Genomic DNA, 13099 nt, shown 5'->3' with positions numbered 1-13099 from the left:
AGCCCCTTTCACAATTGACGTCCGACCAGTTTACGACCGCCTGCAACAGTTTTTTCTTGTTGTTGCACGATCGATCTCTTGGTGTCTTGCGAGCACTCGCAGTCGTTGTAGACGGTCGCACGAACTCGAGGTGGTCGTGGCTGGTCACATCTGAACTTTGAACATGTTCAAAATCCGAACGCGATCAAATACGATCGATTCACTCGCATCAGGCCGTACCCGGGGTCGTACCATCGGTCGGGCGATCATCGTGCAAGTGTTGTTCAACGTTGTACGACTTGGTGCGAGAGGTGGCACAACTAAGTAGTCGCATTTACTTGACTGGAGGTCGTGCAACACTTGCACATGTGCAAGCGACCTACATGTACAGAGACCTGTCTTGCGACTGGTTGCGATAATAATATGGGCCATAAGACTGTTGCAAGACCGATCGCAACGGCTTACAACATTGCACTACCATTTCATTCGTATGTATGCGACCGTTCCACTCGCAATCCCTCGTGCAACACTCGCATGTGATCGCACGAGCACAATAAGACCATATGCGACTTACTCGTGCAATGGGGTTTACTGGTTGTTTTTGTTGTACGACAGCTGTTGCAACTGTGAAAGCCTCTGTGCGATCTTATGAGATGACTAGCGATTGATGCCTGTTGCAGCCTGTCGCACGACCAAAAGGTCGCAAATGGTCGTACGTCAATTGTGAAAGGGGCTTAAGCGGCCCACTCACGAAATCACAAAGAAAATGAACAACTATTTTTTTTTTTCAATTTGTTTCCCCTCCACAGGGATTTTATTATTATTCAAAACATAACAATTATACCCATTAACAATTCAATTCTAAAATACATCTGTGAAGGTTTTATGTTGTATTTGCACATTTTCTTGTTTGTTTTCTCAATGAGTGTTGTTTCATTTGTATACAGTATATTTGAGTAAAAAAAATACATTCCACAAATCTGGGACTGTAAAATGAAAATGATTAATATTTCAGATTACTGGCATAGAAAGGGGACACCGGGGGCCATGCCCACCCTCTACCCTTTTAATTGACGAGCCAAAAAAAAAAAGATACCGGAAAGTGTTTAGAAAGCTAAGTATCAGTGGTGTAAGAGAAAAAAAATACTTAAGTTGTTGCTTCCCGCTCACATTACCCTATCACTGAAAAGCATATATACGTTCAGAATCACTGAATTTGTTGGAAAAGTGCTATTTTAGATCGGTCGCAGCGCTCCCTCGTTTCCTGTAAATGCTGTAAAGGACTTCTATTCAGTGCCGATTCTTTTCTCGTTTCCCTAACCTTATAATTTTAGTGCACACAATTCTAATTTAGTTCACAATACTTAAAAGTGGCGTAATGAGCCAAATAGTTTTGAGGGGGGGCATATAATTATGACGGATGGAGCAAAAGTTCAAAATCGATACGAGCGAACAAGACTGTTTTAAATACAAAAATATATATTTGATAGATTTTGTCAGAACATTAGAAAATAATACAATATTTCAGTTTCTCTTTCATTTTCTATTTTTTTGTTGGTAGTGAAACTTTGGGAGCCACCCCCAGTCCTTATCTGTACGCCAGTTATGCTTAAAAGGTCTCCTTACTGCAAGATTGATTGCTTCGCTCACTCTGCTTTTCTTGGGGGTGGGGGAGTTCTTTGATGAAGATTTTTATCAATACATTTTATTGGAGAGAAGAGCGATTGTTTAAATCGGTCGCTGCGTTCCCTCGTTTTCGGGAGATGCCGTGAAAGACTTCTATTATGTGCCGATCCTTTTCTCGGAGGGGGCTTCTTTGATGAGGATTCTCCCATTTCAAGCATGAATACGGCCTTACCTTCATTATGAAAAATAAATATTAAGGACGGTATTATCAAATTAAATCAGCAAACAGTGCATTCTATTCTTGCGGGCAGTTTCTACTTTGAAGTTGCGGTGACTTTGAACCCTACACTGGAGCGTTTTTTTTTTCTTTCCAATCTTACTTTTCATCATGTCTTTGAAAATGATCTGCCTCTTTGATGAATGTAATTACGACGTATTTCAACAACAACATGAGACCTGGTGTAAAAAAATCGGAAGTAAGAAACGTGACTCGATCTAAAACGAATATTAAACTGAAGTTTGAGTAGCAATGGGTACCCTTTTATCTACGGGCGGTAAAGGCAGACAGAGTAACTCAAAACCCTCGTTGTAACAATTAGCTCGATCTCCCGGTTCCACTTTTGGGGAAAGTAAACAGGGCAAAAAGCAATATTAAACCGAGTTGCAAGCACAGCACTTTGGGTGCAAAGAGGATGGAAATTTTTAAGATTCTGAGCATAGTTCTGGGTGAAATGAATGCATGAAATGAAAGTCATGGCGCCGGTATCAAACGTGTTTGAATAACATTCAGGGGGTACATGCATGAATACAGCCGACTACTCAACGGACCAAAACAACAGTAGAGTGTATTTTAATAGCCGGGGGGTCCACCCCAACATAATTAAATCAGAGAATCATAATTTTTTAGAAAAGTCATCACAGACTAACAAAGTTATGAATTTTCAAAGGCTGTCTTTTGTGACGACCCAAGCGAGCGGCAGACCCATATCATGTAAGCCACCTTAAGGTATTTCATTTACGATTCATTTTGACACCAACGGAATTACAATAATATCGTGTATGAAATCGATGTTTCTGATTGTGTTGTTAAATCACAAGTGAAATAAATTCAAATAAAAACAATTATGAACACTACTTTTACGCTTTCTTTATTAGACCACACTTGCACCGTACTGTCCTTGAAACCTTCGTATTCAGAAAACGAAAAGCTGCTTGGAATTATGTTGCTTTTGCAGTTTTCATTTAATAGATGCCAATATCAAGGTGAAATTCACTAAAAAGCATATCAGATGAGTTACTCTATTGTATCACTTTCCTCTCTAGTAATGCAATTTTCCTAATGGTAAAAGTCTTTTATACGTAACTTACAAGATGTGGCTTGAACTTTGAATTTTGAGTCTTCATGGCGTTGCATATACCCGGCTGATTTCAGAGCAAAGCAAAATAAATGAATATGGGACTGAGTACAATGCCCTTGATTATACAATATTTAGATGTGCAAAAAAATCGTTAAATGAATGTTGAATTTGTAATTTATTTCATTTTAAAAGCTCGCTTGCTCCACTCACTATATTAATACTATTGGTCTATTATTAGAAAAAAGTATTAAAGTAATCATTATCGGTGTTACGAGCCGATGTTACAAGATTTATTATAATTTACCTGCACGTTTCATTCACTTATATTAAGCATATTTAGTAGATTAAACAAAACAAACAACAAAGAAAGAACTGAGTAAAGGTCAAATATTGAAAATGTAGAATACTTATGTAAATTATAAATGCAATATATTGATCACTTCTTAATCACTTTTATTTAATCTTAATCCATGTTAACTCATCTATGTCATTGGTATGTTGATAAGTATATCAATGAGCAAGGATAAATATTTCAATGTCAACTATTATCATTTTCCGGATTCTCGTTTTGTTAGACATTCCGTTGTCCCTGGTTTTCATTAAATGCAATGGCTATAAATGAGAGAAATATCTCTTAAGCAGATGAAATGTATTTGTATAATGTTCTTGGATTTCGAAATTATAAATGCGTCAGATATCTAAGATCTAGTATAATTTTCATTTTGTGCACCTTTCGTACATGCAAATTTTCTGTTTGGTATAACACAAAAAGTACAGGCTCTTAAATAATTGGATTTTTTTTGTTCGATTGCACACAACATCCTCAATATGTGTTTGTGCTTCATTGTTCATCACTTTATACATCTAAATCATTACTGTACTGTACTCCTCCTCTATCTGTATTATATTCTTAATGATAATCTGTTTTGATAAGGTTTTTTTTTTTTTGGGGGGGGGGCTTCTGGGGGCTTCGGAAATTTTCGACGTTGTTTTTTTAATACAATGCAAATGGCGTATTGTGGGTAGCCTTATACTGACCAAGCAGCTATTCCCCTCCTTCCACTTATATACAAAAATAGTTTTGATATTATGCGAGGGAGCGTAGCAACCGAGCGAAAAAAAAATCGCGTTTTAAAGAATGCTTGAGAATTTTTCACATGCATCAGGGCCTGATGGGTGTTATAAATGTAGATGATGGCATTTAAAGAGGGGGGAAGACTGGTTATCAGTAAATGAATTTGTGTTGTTACACTCTCCGGGCGTTTTTTTTAAAGCGATATTCTCAAAATGTCGAGACGTAAAAGAGTATAAGAGAACATGACAGGAGATGGGGTGTTACTGTCAATGACACCCCTTAAATATATTACGAGGGAATGTGGTGACCAGAGGGGGAATTTTTTTAAGTGAAACCTAGCATTTGGAGCACTTTATGAACTTCTAAATAATTGTACATCTGCAACATCGTTAAATTATTGAATGGGAAATTCAACTTGCTATAGGCTGCAAAAGAATACGACCCAATGATCACTACTATAATTATCATGCCTGTATACATGGTATGACACAAAAGTCTACACAATAGAGTGAATAATTTAAACAACGCTGTTTACTATGTGAATGGCAGAGTAGTCTGTTGTTTAAACATTTTAAACAAGTGTTTAAAATCTTAAACAACAAAGTTTAAATTCAAATATTTAATTATCAATAATTTAAGCATGGTTGTTTAAGATTCTAAACACTTGTTTAAACTTTTTAAACAACTACTGTGCGATTCACATATAGTAAACAGCGTTGTTTAAATTATTGTTAACAGTGATATTGTAGATATAGAGTCAGATCATTCTACATGTTGCTTCTATCATCATGGGGCGGGGATGCTGAAAAACATATCGATTTGCCCTGCCCAATAGTTTTGACAAAATTAAAAATGTATTAATCTAATGCAAAAATGAATTTTGAAAAAACATCTTAAAGCGCTATAAAACCATCAGACTTTACATTAAAAAACTATTTAACATATAAAATTGTTACATTTTCGGTGTGCTTCACGTGCAAAATTCTGTATTATAATTTGGCGCGCAGAGCGCCATCGCCATCCGAAACATGCATGGGTCGACACTCCTGACTCTAAATTATATGTTTTAAATAACTTTAGCCTCAGTCTACGAGTATTTAGCGACAAAGCCATTTTATTGAAAAAAAATATCCTAAACAATGACAAAAGTTCGGATCGCTTTTGACAAAACATGGACAGATTTAGAGTTAATACTTCAATGTTTATGACATTAGTATTGTTATATTCGTGGTGGGTGAGGTATGTAGGGAGGTTAATTTGAAAAAAAAAGTTTGAAGGCAGTCTACTATATTGCAGGAGATCATTAACTTTCTATACCCGCACTTTAAGAGAGCACTAATGTATTCTGCATTTAGACGTTATTTTTCGATGGAGTGTTTAGCGACCGAGCGAGAAAAGTTTCGAATTTGAATAGTAAAAACTTCGATTTTAGAGCACTTGACGGCACGAATGGAATACTGCATTCATCAAAACATATCTATTTTTTTCTTTGTGGTCGAATTCTTTTTTAGGGGGCCTGAGCGATTTGGGGGCTTCGGTTTCCAAAGCCCCCCCCCCCCCCCCCCCGAACCTCGCCTGCCCCTCTCTGTCATTCTCGACCATGTCTACGGCGGATTACAATTCTATATACAATACTCACTTAATTTCGACGTGTTAAAACTAGATCTAAATACTTAAATAACTAAATTTCAGCATTATTTAAGCTTATCAGCCCCATTGTCATGATAGTCAATATGTGATGGTATCAAACAATTCAATGATAATAAGTAGTAATAATAAGTATTAAAATATGGTATTTTGGAGACATCATTTTATCTTCGACGTATGCAAATACCATTTAAGACAATTATCAAATACTATACACCAATATAGTTGAATTGATTTACAATCTCTATTACACTATCCCTATATGCTAGTTCCCTGCGGTGCTCACCTTGTCATCTGATGTCAACTCAACAAAAATTATGTATCTAGCTTGTTTATTGAGAAAACATGTAAAATATGCAGGGTAAATCCTTTATTCACTACAGGGGTTGTCTTTTTACGATCATGAAAGATCATCTATGTTGGTTGAAAACTTTGAAAGTAACAAATTATTAAACTCTGGTTCTCAACAAAAGGAAACAATCTCGAAAGGTTACCCTGAAATTTTCGGCTTTCGTGTAGTTTTCATTGTCTTTTTGTAGTCAAGTTCCCGTATGTCATTACAAAAAATAAATGATTGTGTTCATGACGTTACTTCAGATATTGGATTTTGGACCAAGAACCATAGGACTATTTTTCTTAAGATGAATGAAGAACGATTTGGATAAAAAGGTATTAAATCCAAAACGGGTGGGGCGAGACCTGCTGGTCAATATGGCCCATGCGTGGTGCGAATCGGTGTTGCAAGATCGCTTGATAATGCTAGTGATCATAAGTTCATTAACTCTCTATTACAGCTGATATCATAACTACCCGACATTTTATCCACTCCAACTCCAAGTTACTGCAGAATAACATTGCGATTAACATTAGTATTTGAAATAACAACACTTTTGACTTTAAAAGAGGAACGAGAAAAGAAAGATGGTCAGATAATCGTTAACAATTAAATATCATATCAAAGATAGACAAAACATTTTCCAGAGAAGCATTCCCATATTGCATTATGTTGGAATTGAATTATTCTGAAGGGTACCCACCTTCGTACGCACCAACGTCAGTTTCATAGAGCGAGTCATGCTCCGAATCATCCCCTTCCCTCTCCTCCGCACTCGGGGAAGATACGGGATCTGTTGCAATGAGGGATGCGATTGAGAAAGCTGATGCTCGTGCCGACAGTCCGTTCATCCTTCCATCCTTCTTATCCACCCCATCGCCGTCTCTATCCGTCGAAGTTTTCAAGTTTTCCGAAGTCTCGCTTCTTCTGATAAACGACTTGAATTTGTCTATTTTCGCCTTGCCTGTCATTATCTATTCTAAATCTATTGCCCAAGTTGGAGAACAGATATGGCTAATGTCGATAAGAAAAATAAGTCTATCTCGTCAATCCTTATTGTCAATAGTGTTCATTTCTCTCGCTTTTTTAAGAAGAGTTTTGAAAAAATAAAACCTTTAGTTCGTCAGCGGGTGGGAGATTTGATGGGTGACAGTGCCCTTTAATAAGTTTTGGCAATAACAAATTGTATCGGATGATATTGTTCTCAAAGGAAAGCTAAACTTCTAAAAGAAAAATATCACTTTGAAAATAGTTGTTCCTCTTCTATCAGACATTTTTTAATTCTGTTTAGTCCACGACACCGTACAAAATGTGCACTGATGAATAAAACGGAAGGTTTATCAAACTTTCTTGTAAAAGTATGTTTCCATTATTTCATCGAAAACACGAAGTAAAACACTGGAAAACTTTTATCGCATACTGAGAGTGAAGAAAAATGAACAAGGGACTGGCGTCTGAGCTGCTCGAGAACGTTTTAAATCGAAGAAGATGATGACGAAATCTTGAAAGTATCGATGACAAGTGCCATAATGAAGGCTGCAACACCAAGTCCATGAAGTCTGAACTAGGTTGGTGGGCTCCAATTGACTTCAAAAGCTTTGGGATTGGACTGGTCACGAAGAGACGAAAGCGAACGATAAATCGGGCACCAAACAACCTTCAGGATGTCGTCTGCGCGGGACTGGGGCTCGATGAAGAAGAAAAATGACTTCGATCGTATTAGTCCACTTAACTGGCTCCCGAGTTCTCCAAACAAACTTTTAGTGCTCTCTTCTTCTCTCTCTCCCTCCCTCTCTCTCAGGCAAGTAATAAGAGTCAAGAACCAATTTGACGCTAAATGGTCAGGTCTCTTTCAGCGCCTTCAAGAGGTAAAGGAGCCTGACGATTGGCCGGTTTTGATTTACAATTGCCTGGCATACTAAAATTAACCCCTCCCCCTTCTCTCTCTCTCCATCTCTCCCTCCCTCCTTCAATCCCACCTCTGTCGTTCTGTCTCACTTCCTCCTCTTTTTCAGTCTATTTCTCTATTTCTTTTCGTCTTTCTCTATTTTCCTTCATCGAATGTGCCCCTCTCTCTTTCCTTTTCAATCCATTCACCGTTCCTCTCTGATAGAAATGAAACTTCTTTCTTCTGCTCATTTGTTCTCTTTGAAATCAATTCAATAATAACACGCTTGTAAACATGTACTCACAATGGTATACGTGTGTATAAAACAACTATACAATCCCATACATGGAACCGAAAATAAACAAATAGATAATACTATCATGACATTTAGGGGATATATGGTTTCCTCATTTTAACTCTATGTTTTCCTTGGCTTTATCTTATGGTTTACGCCAATTCGGATATTACTTTTTGACACACATGGTCAATGGAATTATTTGTAATGACCCTGCATTCATAATGCTATTTTGATTGTTGTTTTATTTTAACATGGGAGGGTTCAATGATACGGTATGAGACATTGAATCTGATTGGCTAATTCAAATGATACGATATTAGACTTGATTGGCAAATGGCGGTAAAACATTAGTTGGTATTCCGTGCTGATTGCTAATCATTCTCTCACTTTTGATATGTGTTTTTTCTTTCAAATTTACTTTATATAACGCAGTGTTATTTCATTTTCTAAATTCAAAATCTAAATTCACAGATTTGATTCAAATCGTGAAAGATGGTTATCAAATGAACATAATTCACAAGGATACAATGTAGGCCTACATTTTTGTATGCATGTTGTATACTTTGTCATGTGACTGTACATATTGTTTACTACTGTCGTTTTTCTGATATTTGCTGTTGTTGCTTTTTTATCAGGGCCACATGGAAGACCAGCAAGTTGTTGATGTGCACCCTGTATAAATATCAGAAATGAATGAATGAATGAATAAATAAATGAATAAATAAATGAATAAATGATAAATTAATTAATCAATCAATCAATTGATAAAAGAACATACTGCACCATATCTTTATGGTACATGTATCCGAAAAATCCGCACTACACTGACAAGCTATCGACCTAAATTAATTCTACACATACTGACATACCGCATGCAAAACAATAATGTATTTTTTTAACCAAAGCTATTGAATCAAATGCATTATTAATAGGGCCAAGAGACACAATCAGAGACTACCATACCCTGGCATGCCTGGCATATATCATGTTTTTCTACGGTATTCCATCAAAAATCCATACCAAGACTCAGCCGACCGCGTCTGAACAACCATGACAACAGCGACGTGATCTTCTTATCAGCAACTTAAAGGGAAGTTCACCCTGACGAAAAGATTGTTGTAAAATACCCGGGGAAAAAAATAGAAATAAAATCATTGATGGAGGTTTGAGAAAAATCCATCAACGGTTAACATGGTTAAGAAAGTTACAAGAATTTTATTTCTTTTATTCGTGGCGTCATATACGAGCAGATGCCCCATATATTACGTAATGTAAAATGCATGCATTTCACATTTTTAATGTTTCATGATGACTAAATACTAAATAAAGGAAAAACCCTAAATAATGATGACTAAATACCCTTTCAGGGGTGGTCGTAAAATGATTTGTCTATTGATATATCATGAAAGTACAATAACAAACAATCTCGGTTTTTTTATGACATTTCATTGATTTTTAAATTCACGATACATGGAAAGCTTTTCGCACATAACGTCCCAAATTTAGAGAAAAAAAAAACACTTTTTAAACTCTTTGATTGATTTTCCTAAAACTTTCACCATTTTTTTCCGGCTATCCTTACAATAATCCTTACACTTTTTGTGAGGGTGAACTTCCCCTTTAAACCAATTTGAAGCCTATACTTTCCGCGCCATTTTTTAATAAAAAATTGGAATGTGAAGCACGCTGAATTCGAATTACAGTACAATTAATAAGCATGATATACTTTAGTGAAAAATCCTTGGCGCAGTGGCTCAAGAGTGAATTGATTCATTTCATTCCTTTCCTTTCCTTCCCTTCCCTTCCCTTCCCTTTCATTTTCTCTTGTTTTCTTTTCTTTTCTTTCGTCCTTTTCTTATGGGCAATTCCATTAAATGTGTACGTCTGACCCCGTGGAACCTTCATGAATATGTCTGTCTCTGATTTCCGTGTTCTTTTTACAGTCTGTAATGTTCTAAAATGACTTGGTCAGTTTATGAAGTGAAGTGAGACATGACAAAAGTGGGGGTCGGACGAACAAAAAAGTTGATAATTTTTTTTAAATGCCCTTTTCTCTTCTCTTCTCTTCTCTTCTCTTCTCTTCTCTTCTCTTCTCTTCTCTTCTCTTCTCTTCTCTTCTCTTCTCTTCTCTTCTCTTCTCTTCTCTTCTCTTCTCTTCTCTTCTCTTCTCTTCTCTTCTCTTCTCTTCTCTTCTCTTCTCTTCTCTTCTCTTCTCTTCTCTTCTCTTCTCTTCTCTTCTCTTCTCTTCTCTTCTCGTCTCTTCTCTTCTCGTCTCGTCTCGTCTCGTCTCGTCTCGTCTCGTCTCTTCTCTTCTCTTCTCTTCTCTTCTCTTCTCTTCTCTTCTCTTCTCTTCTCTTCTCTTCTCTTCTCTTCTCTTCTCTTCTCTTCTCTTCTCTTTTCTTTTCTTTTCTCTTCCTTTCCTTTCCTTTCCTTTCTTTTTCTCTTCTTTTCTCTTCTCTTTTCCTTTCCTTTCCTTTCATTTCCTCTCCTTTCATTTCCTTTCCTCTCCTCTCCTCTCCTCTCCTCTCCGCGCCTCTCCTCTCCTCTCCTCTCCTCTCTTCGCTTCTCCTCGCCTCTCCTCTCTTTTCCTTTACTTTCCTTTTCTTTTCTATCCTTTCAGTTTTTTTCTTTTCTTTTCTTTTCTCTCTTCTATTCTTTTTTTTCTTTTCCTCTCTGTCCTTTCACTTTCTTGTTTTATATTCTTTTGAACATAGTAGAGGCGATTCCGCCTCTACTATGTTCAAAAGTTTGGATTTACTTGAAAAGTAAATTTATTCCTGCATTTATATGAGCAACATGATATTTAAAGGTCAAGTCCACCCCAGAAAAATGTTGATTTGAATAAATAGAGAAAAATCGAACTAGCAAAAAGCAGAAATTTCATAAAAAATCGCATGTAAAATAGGAAAGTTATGACACTTTAATGTTTTGCTTATTTTTCGCAAAAAAGTGATATGCACAACTCAAATGAGACAGTCGATGATGTCCCTCACTCACTATTTCTTTTGTTTTTTATTGTTTGAATTAAACAATATTTCATTTTTTTTTAGATTTGACAATAAGGACCAACTTGACTGAATCATATAGTATTAAACAATGCCCATTCCACATGTTCAGGGAGGAATTAATCGTTGTTTCACTTGACAATGAGGAGAAAAATAGAATATTCCCTATTTCATGTTATACAATACAAAAGAAATAGTGAGTGGATGACGTCATCAGTCTCCTCATTTGCATACCCACCAGGATGTGCATATAACTGTATAGTGAAATTAAGCAAAACTTTAGAATGTTATACATTTCTCATTTTACATCCGATTTTGATGAAATTTTCAGTGCTATGTTTGTTGGATTTTTCTCTTTTTATTCAAATCAACTTTTTGTTGGGGTGGACTTGTCCTTTAATGTTTAATGTTTTACCAGACTTAATGAAATGATAAAAGAGAAATAAAATAAATTGATATAGACGATAACATAAGTGAATAAACAAAATGAGAGAATGATTAATTTGATTGATTAATCAGCAAATGAATAAGAACAAATTTTACTTAATTTGATCCCAGGGTCCGTAGAACGGTTTCGAAAGTGTGTTGGTTGCTAACCATGCAAAACATTACAATAAAAGATGGTAATTATTTTACAGTTTTGTACATATTTGATTAAAAAGTGTGGGGATGAAGCTCCCGCAGTCCGCGGCCCCTGGAAACTATTATGAATGCGATTGCTATGTCTAATAAAAAAAAATACATTGCTTGTACGTCTGTAATGCTCAAATGTGATTTTTGTTTTATCAAGTTAATTTGAAATGAATGAACAGCCGAAAGGGGATAAACGCACGGTCACTCAGCAGGCCTTTTTTTCTAAATCATTTTATTTTCGATTTCTCATTGAGTGAACCACAACTTCAAAAGACAATCGGAGCGTTTCACGAATAGTTATGACAATGATTTTTCACCGACTAATTTGTTCTCAGCCAATTAGAGGGAAGGATTTGCTGTAGCTTATAACTCATGTTGGTGAAAATCACAGGCACAACGTTTTGTGAAAAATGCTCCCCAAGATGCCATGGGTAACCTCAAAGAGGTAAGGTGGTTATCGGGAGTGATGCCAGGGCAGTAAAGCACTCTCATGATGGCCCACACAACTGGAAGAAACCGTCTTTGCTCGATCCCCGCCCACCCCTCAGCCTACCCTCCCCCACACACCTTTTCTTTAACTCCCTCCCCCATCAACCCCCGCCCTCTCTCTCTCTCTCTATCTCTCGCACCGACCCACACACACATGCGCACCCACTTTCACACTCATTTCCATTATTTCTTCCAAGGTTCGTTACATCTTAGCAAAATTCTGATTTATTTGGCGATCCTGTGCTTTATGTCATCACAGCTTGGTTGTCGCAGACGATTGGTCGCCTACAGGGTAGAAGCGTCAACCCCCCACCCTATCTCTTTCGCTAAAGATTTGCACAAGAAAATCAAACTCGACCGATTCAATATCAGCCATTTATTTCCAAAAATCATTCTCCAAATTATGTCACCACTTTGGAGTATAACTATGTTACCACTCAATCATGATGATCATGATTATGGTTATGATTATTGTTCTGACACATTGACTTTTATTCTGTGAAAGATATTTGTAATTTCCAAAAGATGTTTGACAATTTATTTCATTAAAATAAAATGAAGAAGAAGCTATCGGTATAGAAGAAATATTGAAAAAGATGGGAGTAAAGTCAAAATTTAAATTTAATTTCATTCTTCAAATTACTTCAAAGCAACGTAGAGATTTCCGATTTTAATATCAATTTATCATGGGTATTTTTAAAAGGGCAAAGAATATGTTGATTGGGTTCCTTGAAAAAAAGGTCGGAAGAATACCACTATAACAGTTT

The sequence above is a fragment of the Lytechinus pictus genome, chromosome 2 (assembly GCF_037042905.1).
Source record: "Lytechinus pictus isolate F3 Inbred chromosome 2, Lp3.0, whole genome shotgun sequence".
NCBI classification, from domain to species: domain Eukaryota; kingdom Metazoa; phylum Echinodermata; class Echinoidea; order Temnopleuroida; family Toxopneustidae; genus Lytechinus; species Lytechinus pictus.
This window is presented reverse-complemented; position numbering follows the sequence as displayed.